Source organism: Onychostoma macrolepis, chromosome 01 (genome assembly GCF_012432095.1).
Source record: "Onychostoma macrolepis isolate SWU-2019 chromosome 01, ASM1243209v1, whole genome shotgun sequence".
Lineage (NCBI taxonomy): Eukaryota > Metazoa > Chordata > Actinopteri > Cypriniformes > Cyprinidae > Onychostoma > Onychostoma macrolepis.
The window spans coordinates 1,135,803-1,145,802 of record NC_081155.1 but is presented as its reverse complement, the minus strand read 5'-3'; the positions used below and the strand labels follow the sequence as shown (position 1 = coordinate 1,145,802).

Here is a 10,000-nt window from a genome sequence, read left to right as displayed (position 1 = left end):
GCTCTTCGGTCAAAAATGTTCTGTTTAGAATTTTTAAAAATCACAGCTTCATCAGAACGGTACAAAACTTGGTGACTTTTATGGCATTTGGAATGTGAACACACCAAAAAAATTGAGGGCTTGATTCGAGCTGGCTAAGTGGTCGTAAAAAAAATAGTCACACTTGTGCTCTTCGGTCAAAAATGACCGACCATAGGAAATGAATGGGAAATTGACAAAAACACAAAAATTCAGCTAATTTGTGTGTGTACAATCTACAAATCTGCCACAATGCAGAAAAAAGGTACACAGCAATGACGGGGTGAAACTACAACATCAACACTAACACATCCACTCACACACACACCTATGAACTGGTGTGACTGTAACACAGCAAATATATAAACTAAAAGCAATAATTCAACTACAATGCAGTAAAAAACAGCAAGGAAGGGGTTACACTCTGAAACATCAAGAGTGCAAAACAGGCACATCAACTCACACACACACACACACACACACACACACACACACTCAAACACACACACACACACACACACACACACACACACACACACACACACACACACACACACACACACACACACACACACACACACACACACACACACACACACACACACACACACACACACACACACACACACACACACACACACACCTAAACCTACCCCTTACAGGAGACTGTGCATTTCAACTTTCCCCAAAAAACCTCATTCTGTGTGATTTATAAGCGTTTTGAAAAGTGGGGTCATGGGTCAATGTCCTGAGATGCCACCTTCAGCTTGTAATACCTGCCATACCCTCGTCATTATACACATCTATGTCCTGACTTTTCACAAAAACACACACATACACACACACACAAATGAATTGGTATGGTTATAACCATATAGCCATAACGGCTCAGAAAACTGAAATAAGAGTTTGAAATCAGATCAGACCCAGAAGGATTAAGCTCTGATAAAACATTCCTGTTCATTTTTGTTACGTTTTATAGAGTTTTAATATTTTGTGTAACAAAATGCTTTCTCTGTGTTCAGGTTTGACTGTAGTAATAATAATTCAAAAACTGATGCTTTAAATCAACATTTCAAACCAAAAAATAAAAATAAGTATTTATGTCTAAAAACAACTAGAGAATTTATAGGCCTTTTATATGGAGCTATGTAGGAATCTATGGGCTAAACCATGGTATAGCAGATGTTTTTCTTAATTTACTGCCATGAAAAACTGACTGTCCATGCTAGAAATCTTATAATGGGCTGTGGTTGGATCCTCCAACAGGACAATGAGTACATATATATACAAAAGTGAGTAAACCCCTCACATTTCAGCAAAAATTTTAATACATCTTCTCAAGGGACAATACATCACAAATGAAGCTTGGATATATTTTAGAGAAGTCAATGTGCAGCTTGTATAGAAGTACAAATTTACTGTCCTCTAAAAATAACTCAACATATAGCCATTATTGTCCAAATAACTGGCAACACAAATGAGTGCACCCTAAGTGAACATGTCAAAACTGTGTCCGAAGTGCCAATATTTTGTGTGAGCACCACTGTTATCCAGCACTGCCTCAACCCTCCTGGGCTCGGAGTTCAGCAGAGCTGCGCAGGTTGTTGCTGGGATCCTCTTCCACTCCTCCATAATAACATCACGGAGCTGCTGGATGTTACACACATGGTGCTTCTCCACCTTCAGCTTCAGGATGATCCACAGGTGTTCAGTAGGGTTCAGGTCTGGACACACACTTGGCCACTCCATCACCTTCACCCTCAGCTTCATCAGCAAGGCAGCTGTCATCTTGACGGTGTGTTTGGGGTCGTTATTATGTTGGAAAACTGCCGTTCAGCCCAGTTTCTGAAGGGAGGGGATCATGCTCTGCTTCAGAAAGTCTCAGTACATGTTGGACTCCATGTTTCCCTCAATGAACCTCAGCTCTCCAGAACCAGCAGCACTCATGCAGCCTCAGACCATGAAGATACCTCCACCATGCTTGACTGTAGGCAAGACACAGTTTTCTTGGTACTCCTCACCAGGGCATCGCCACACATGCTGGACACCATCTGACCCTCATCAGATCAGCCTCATCTATCTTAGTCTCATCAGACCACAGGACATGGTTCCAGTAATTCATGCTCTTGGACTGTTTGCAGGCTTTTTGTGAGCCAGCTTCAGAAGAGGCTTCCTTCTGGGACGACGGCCGTGCAAACTGACTTGTTGCAGTGTGCGGCGTATGATCTGAGCGCTGACAAGCTGACCTTCCACCTCTGCAGCCTCTAAAGCAATGCTGGCAGCACTCATGCGTCTGTGTTTGGAAGCCAGCTTCTGCACCTGACGCACAGCACAAGGATCTAACCTCTTTGATCGACGCTTGCGAGGCCTGTTCCGAGTGAAACCTCTGTATGCCGCTGGCCACTGTACTGTGACTCAGTTTCAGGGTGTTACTGATCTTCTTTTAGCCTCGGCCATCTTTGTGGAGAGCAACAATTCTGATTCTCAGATCCTCAGAGAGTTCTTTGCCGTGTTGAACATCCAGTGGTCAGTATGAGAGAACTGTACTCAAAGCACCACATTTTAACTGCTATGATACAAGATACTCAAATTTGTATAGTCCTGACAAGCAGACAAATACATGAACATGATGAATAGGACGTGGCTTTGCATGGTTAAACGACGTATAGCTGTTATCACGGAGGGTGTACTCACTTTTGTTGCCAGCTTTTTTGACAAAAATGGCCATATGCTGAGTTATTTTCAGAGGACAGTAAATCTTTACTGCTATTTAAGTTGCACACCGACTACTCTAAAATATATCTTTATTTTATTTTTAACAGTGGGAGGGACGCAAAAATAGGATCGGCCAAGGGTGCCAAACTCAGTTCCCGGAGGGCCACAGCCCTACAGTATAGATATAACCCTAATTACACACATCTGATCCAGCTAATCTAATCATTTAGGCTTATTTGAAAACTACATGGTATGTGTGTTGGAGCAGGGTTGGAACTAAACTCGAGGCCCTCCAGGAACTGAGTTTGACACCCCTGGGACAGGCCTATAAAGCTCAAACTAGTTGTTTTTAATTAAAGGAATCAGTTATTTATAATAATAAGACATCTGGGCTGTTACCAGGCAAATTAAATCAGCATCAACAAAATTCATCTTTGCAATGCAGAGGAAACACAGAAGCTTCATCTGAAGTGGCATTTAGATGCATTTAAACACTGTTTAATGCAGGACATGAATGCATTTAACCTGCAGTTATAAAGGCAGAAATAATGTTTTGTTATCCAAGACATAAAACATTGAATACTCATTTGAAATTATAAAAAAAAAAAAAAGATACTTTAAATGTGAAATTAAAAATTAATAAGTGAGTCATTGAGACTGAACCGAATCATTTAAACAGTTGATTCATTCAGGAACGAAACCTATATCTTCAATTCCGTGATAATTTTAAATGCATTTTAACACTGAATCACGCAGCGCACTGGTCTAATCTACTAGACTTTTGTTTGGTTTTTGGCAAAATACTGATAATGTCAAATCGTAATAATATCGTCATAATAGAGCATAAACATGGCCAGGGGTTCACTTCATTTGCTTCAAGATCAACTTCAGCAGAATACGACGGGGTTTGGTTTTCAGCTGCGTCTGCACCATAACGCCTGTCGTGTCCGTCTGCATCTTTCTTCTGATTTTAGCGCCAGTTTGTTCTCCTGCCCTTTATTTACTGCAGTAGTTTCCAGGGAGCGATTTTTTTTTACTCAGTAATTAATGTGTTTTAAAATGTAGCAAAGTACAATACTTCAAACAAAATATACTTAAGCAAAAGTAAAATTACAGATTTTAAAAATTACTTTAAAAAGTAGAAGTACACAAAAAAGCTACTCAATTACAGTAACGCGAGTAAATGTAATTCGTTACTTTCCACCTCTGCTAGTCTCAGCTCATTCATCAGACTTCTCGAGGTGGTAGTTTCTCTCGTTAGCTGTGTCCCAAAGCTAAGTGTACATACTTTGGAGTGCGCATTTTAAGTGCGAATGCGTCACACCAACACTACGAAGACTGTCCCAATGTGAAGTGTACACACTCCGAAGTCCGTATTTGAAGTGCGATTGCGTCACAGCGTCATGACGTAAGCTGTCCCATTCCCACCATCTCCTCCAGTAAAATATAAAATATAAAAATAAATATGTGCGATGCTGGCTCCATAACTTTTTTTAAACGACCTGTCAGGATGGCAGCTCTCGTCTCGCACCGTTGCTACGCGACAGGAGACGCAATCGGGAACACCTGGTGGCGCAAATAGGAAATCCTGCGAAGGCGGAGCGTCTCATGCACTTTCCGAAGTCCGTACACTCCGAAGTGTGTACACTTAGCTTTGGGACACAGCTGTTGTCTTTCGGGGAATCTCTTCTTCTGTTGCTAACTTCGGGGTGCAGCCAGCCATAGAAGCCATCAGCGCCCAAGATCTTTTTTTTGTTTTGCGTGAGTAATTGGATGTGTGGCGTGAGTGCGTGTGAAAACAGGTAAAGCCGTGTGTTGGCAGCACTGTATTACAACACCTTTCTCCCCAGCCTGGTACAAACAACACGATTAGTTCCGGGTTTGATGAAGGCCCGCCTTCTGAAAAACTAAGTGTGCTGTGATTGGTTAGCTGTCCCAGTGCGTTGTGATTGGCGAACAGCTTAGACGGTGTTTCAGTATTGCCCCGCCCCTTGCCAAAGCAGCAAGTTCGTCAATATTGCCATCAATTCAGACCCCGAGAATATCGAACAAGAGGATTGCGCAGAACATTTGCACGCACGGATACGGCAAGACATATTAAAGTGGTAAAGCTATTGTTTTTTTTTGGCTAAATCACGTTTTAGATAGGATGACAACAACAGCTTAAAAATAACTTCACTGACTATGTACAGATAAGTGCAACGGTAATATGTATTATGTTTATTGTTCTTTAATTCTAACATTATAACATGAATTGCAGTGAAACTGTTATACAGTTGAATTTATTTATACCATAGTCCCACAGAGTTACACTATTTGTGGCGGCATATATATGCAGATTAATTCTCTGCCAGCGGGAGGCGCTGTTGGAGTGGGATAGTTCGAGATTTCCCCGGTAACGCTGTACACAAAGCAGAGCTCCGCTCACAAACACTGCTTTATCAGACATTACATGCAAGATGAAATGAAAATGACATCCAAAATTTTCTGAAGACAGTCGGTTTCCTTCAGAAATACAGTGATATAAAAACACAGATATATCTGGCCCAGCCAGAGCCCTGACTTAAACCCAATTGAGCATCTCTGGAGAGACCTACAAATGGCTGTCCACCAACGTTTACCATCCAACCTGACAGAACTGGAGAGGATCTGCAAGGAGGAATGGCAGAGGATCCCCAAATCCAGGTGTGAAAAACTTGTTGCATCTTTCCCAAAAAGACTCATGGCTGTATTAGATCAAAAGGGTGCTTCTACTAAATACTGAGCAAAGGGTCTGAATACTTACGACCATGTGATGTTTCAGTTTTTCTTTTTTAATAAATCTGCAAAAATGTCAACAATTCTGTGTTTTTCTGTCAATATGGGGTGCTGTGTGTACATTAATGAGGGAAAAAAAAGAACTTAAATGATTTTAGCAAATGGCTGCAATATAACAAAGAGTGAAAAATTTAAAGGGGTCTGAATACTTTCCGTACCCACTGTACATATAGTTTTCATTAATTTTATTTTAGTTGTAGTTATTGTAGTGCATCAAGTTAAATTGAATAAAACTGAAAAATGTTGCCCAAGCATTGATACATTTTTAATTATATTTATCCAAAGTAACAAAAATGTTATAGATTTAGTTAATGATAATAATCCAGTTCAGCGTTGTCTTGACAAACCAGCAGCGGTGTAAGATGGATTCTCTGATCCAGGACAGCAGATCATGGATTTACACTCTTTCTGATTCAGATTAAGTTCTGAGCAGCTGGGCTCTAAGTTTAGTGTGTATTACACACACACACACACACACACACACACACACGCAGTGGCGTAACTTGGCAAGCGAGCACGACCATCTCGAGGCACGGATGTACCTAAAGAAAGAAACATCTCCATTCTATAAGAAATGTGTTAAATAACGGGCGTCTATCGCTGTGTTACGGAGAGCGCTCGGTGCTGCTGTTATTAGTTCTCTCTTGGCGCTCGAGCACAATGCGCATCTTCACACAGACGATCCAGCGCTTTGTTCTGGTAAAAGCACGAAACAAAATGCACACAATCGTGTCTTTGATCTTGATATACAATCACTGATGAACACCACTTTGGTTTTAATGAGAAAAAAAAAAAAACTATACGAGGGTGGATTCGAACCCCGAACCTCAGAATTGTTTGACAACAGTTCTGCAGCTACACCATTACAACACACAAATAATTGTCACATATTTATTCACTATGAATTACATTATATTATTAATATTTCTAAATTAATGTAGTAACTTTATCGCCAGGGCGGCTGCGCACACGTGTGTTTCTGGATGTCTGCATTCATCTACGACCTTCTCTCTCTGACGCGTGTGTGGTCAGAGTCGGTCCGGTCGTTCCCGCTGGACGAGAGGCTGCAGCAGATCAATCACAGCCGCTGCGTTTCTGCCTCGTTACAGAGAGACGCATGACAGCAGAAACCAGCTTTAACACACACCGGAGTGTGTGTGTTTACTTCATAATCACACTGACACGTTTAATTATTTAAAATTCAGTCTGGTACATACGTTCTGCTGTTTAAACTCGCGCGCGTGCGTGTGTGTGTGTGTGTGAGTGTGAGTGTGTGAGCGTGTGTGTGTGTGTGTACCTTCTACATCATAATTGAGGGACACAAACCTTCCTTTGAGAACGTCATCATCTGTCCTCAAAAAAGAAAATACTTATGTAATAAATGCAATTATAGAATTGTAGTATTTATAGAAAAACAATATCAGTCTATGAAATGTCTCTGATGTTCTGGTTCATGAGTAACGTGTGTGTGTGTGTGTGTAATGCAGGTGTAAAGATCACGCAGGATTGAGTTAGTGTGTGCTGCCATCTGTTGGGCTGAAGAGGACCTGACCGACTGAAAACTCATCATAGAACCACAGCTGAACATCACACACACACACACACACACACACTCACACTCACACTCACACTCACACACACACTCACACACACACACTCACACACACACTCACACTCACACACACACACACACACACACACACTCACACTCACACACACACACACACACACACTCACACTCACACACACACTCACACACACACACACACACACACACACACACACACACACACACACACACACACTCACACTCACACACACACTGACGCTCACACACTCACACACACACTCACACACTCACACACACTCACACACACACACACACACACACACACACACACACACACACACACACACACACACACACTCACACACACACACACACACTCACACACACACACACACACACACACACACACACACACACACACACACACACACACACACACACACACACACACACACTACACACACACACACACACTCACACACACACACACACTACACACACACACACACTCACACACACTCACACACACACACACACTCACACACACACACACACACACACACACACACACACACACACACACACACACTCACACTCACACACACACTGACGCTCACACACTCACACACACACTGACGCTCACACACTCACACACTCACACTCACACTCACACACACACTCACACACACACACACACACACACACACACACTACGGTGTTACATGCACTCGTCTCACTGAACGTGATGTCTGCGTCTGCTGCAAGGGTTTCCAGCACTTTCCATACACTTATTCATGCTTTATTATTCATATTCATTCTCTTTTATTGTTTTACTCCTCCTCAATTTTGTATAGTTAGCTATTAAGTGCTATTTACCTTTCTTATGTATGCTATAGCTTATTCCAAATTGTAAATACTAATTTGTACAAATGATATTAACATTTCTGTATGCCATTGTACAAAAAGACATCAAATAAAGATACATTAAAATAATAAATATTTTGGAGTGGAAATCAGTTCAGTTTTGTAAGTAATGAAAAAATAATTATGTTTAGAAAAACGTTTGGAGAATTTGTTGTTCGTTAAAGGTAAGGTTTTTTTATTTATTTATTTTTTACATTAACGACAAAGCGGCCAGCGGCAGACAGTAAGATGATAGAAGCCTATGTTTGATCAATGTAGCCTTCTCAAGTCATCACGACTAGCCTAAAATAAAATCTATTCAACAGTTCAAGCATATCACAATGGTACTTGTTTAAATGTGTAACCTATATAAATGTGCGCTGTTCGACGCATATCAGCAGTTTGTGCGGAGAGTGGAAGCTGAAGCTCTGCAGGACATGGAGGCGCAGCACGATCACTTGCTTTTTTCTTTCTTACAGTAGAAACAGCTTAAAATATGCCATACATTTTGCTCATAAAGGTAAGATTAATACATCATTCGGAACTGTCTACTTTTATTTGAGTCGTGTGCATTCACATATAGTCTGATTATCGTTATGGATAAAATCCGAGATATCATTTTTGTCTATATCGCACACCCTATATTTAATTCTTCTTTACTTGTTTGGTACACATAATTCACTGATCATCGTAAAATAAGCTTTTATCTTAGAAATAGGTGAATCATATTTATATAAGATTTTATTTATTTAGGCTATTTATTAATTGAAGGGGCGGGGTCTGGTTATTGTGAAATATTATTACCATTTAAAATAATGGTTTTCTATTTTAATATACTTATTTCTGTGATGCAAAGCATCATTACTCCAGTCTTCTGTGTCACATGATCCTTCAATATACTGTCAACGGAAACAATTGTGCTGCTTAAAGTTTTTCTGTGATATTTTTAAAGGATTGATTGACAAAATCCTGGCAGATTATTATTAAAAATATAGAAATTGTATCAATTTAACATTATTTCTAATGTTTCTTAAAAACGAAAAAAAAAAAAACAACCCGACATGAATATACCTATAAGCAACACAAACTTCACTAATGGATTCCTTTCGGAGACTTATGTTATTTATATGTTATAGACGTTTTATGTTACCGTTATATTTATTTCAACTTTATTTCCAGACTCAAGGTCAATTAGCAAGAAACACACAATACAACCCAAAACAATACACATTACAAAAGACAGTTATACCAATATGTCCTCATAGAGGACTGATATCGCACATTAGTAAGCCTAGATGACAACAACATTATAATATTATTATGTGAGTCATCCAGCCGACAAATACATTTATACATCAAATTCCTCATTAATGCAGGGAATGACTGTACTGCACTTTATACTTTTACAAATAGTGTAATAAAAATAAATGTCTAAAAATATGTCTAAATTATTATTATTATATTAATATATTTATATTTAATATGCACACGATTAATGTATATTGTACAAGTTAGCCGGGGAAAAGACAGATGCACTAAAAACTGAAAAACTACAAAAAAAAAAAAAAAAGGTCAGACACAGATGTCACGTTCATTGAGAGGAGTGAATGAAGAGCAAGTAAATTGCGCATTCGTTCACACACTGCACTGAGCCGTGTGAGCAGCGTGTTATGGTACGTGTTAGGAAAAAAAATAATAATAACTTCACAGCCACACGTGAATCACGCGTGACGTCTGGCTCGACACTTCACTGCCACACGTGACTTACGTGACATCTACGTGACATCTACGCCTCGTCTGCGTCTTAAATTCAATGGATTAAATAGGAAAAAAAAATAAAAAATTAAGACGTCAGTGAGACGTTCAGTGAGACGAGTGTATGTTACAGCGTAATAATAAAGAACCTATCCGAACACCATACTCACACACTGACGCTCACACACACACACACACACACACACACACTGACGCTCA

The 10,000-nt window shown here is 40.0% G+C and overlaps 1 protein-coding gene across 3 annotated transcripts in view; it reads right to left on the bottom strand.

Moving 5' to 3' along the window:
* LOC131537157 (acyl-CoA dehydrogenase family member 11-like) overlaps positions 1-10,000 on the bottom strand; it is a 27,918-nt gene that overhangs the window by 2,295 nt on the left and 15,623 nt on the right. The window lies entirely within an intron of this gene.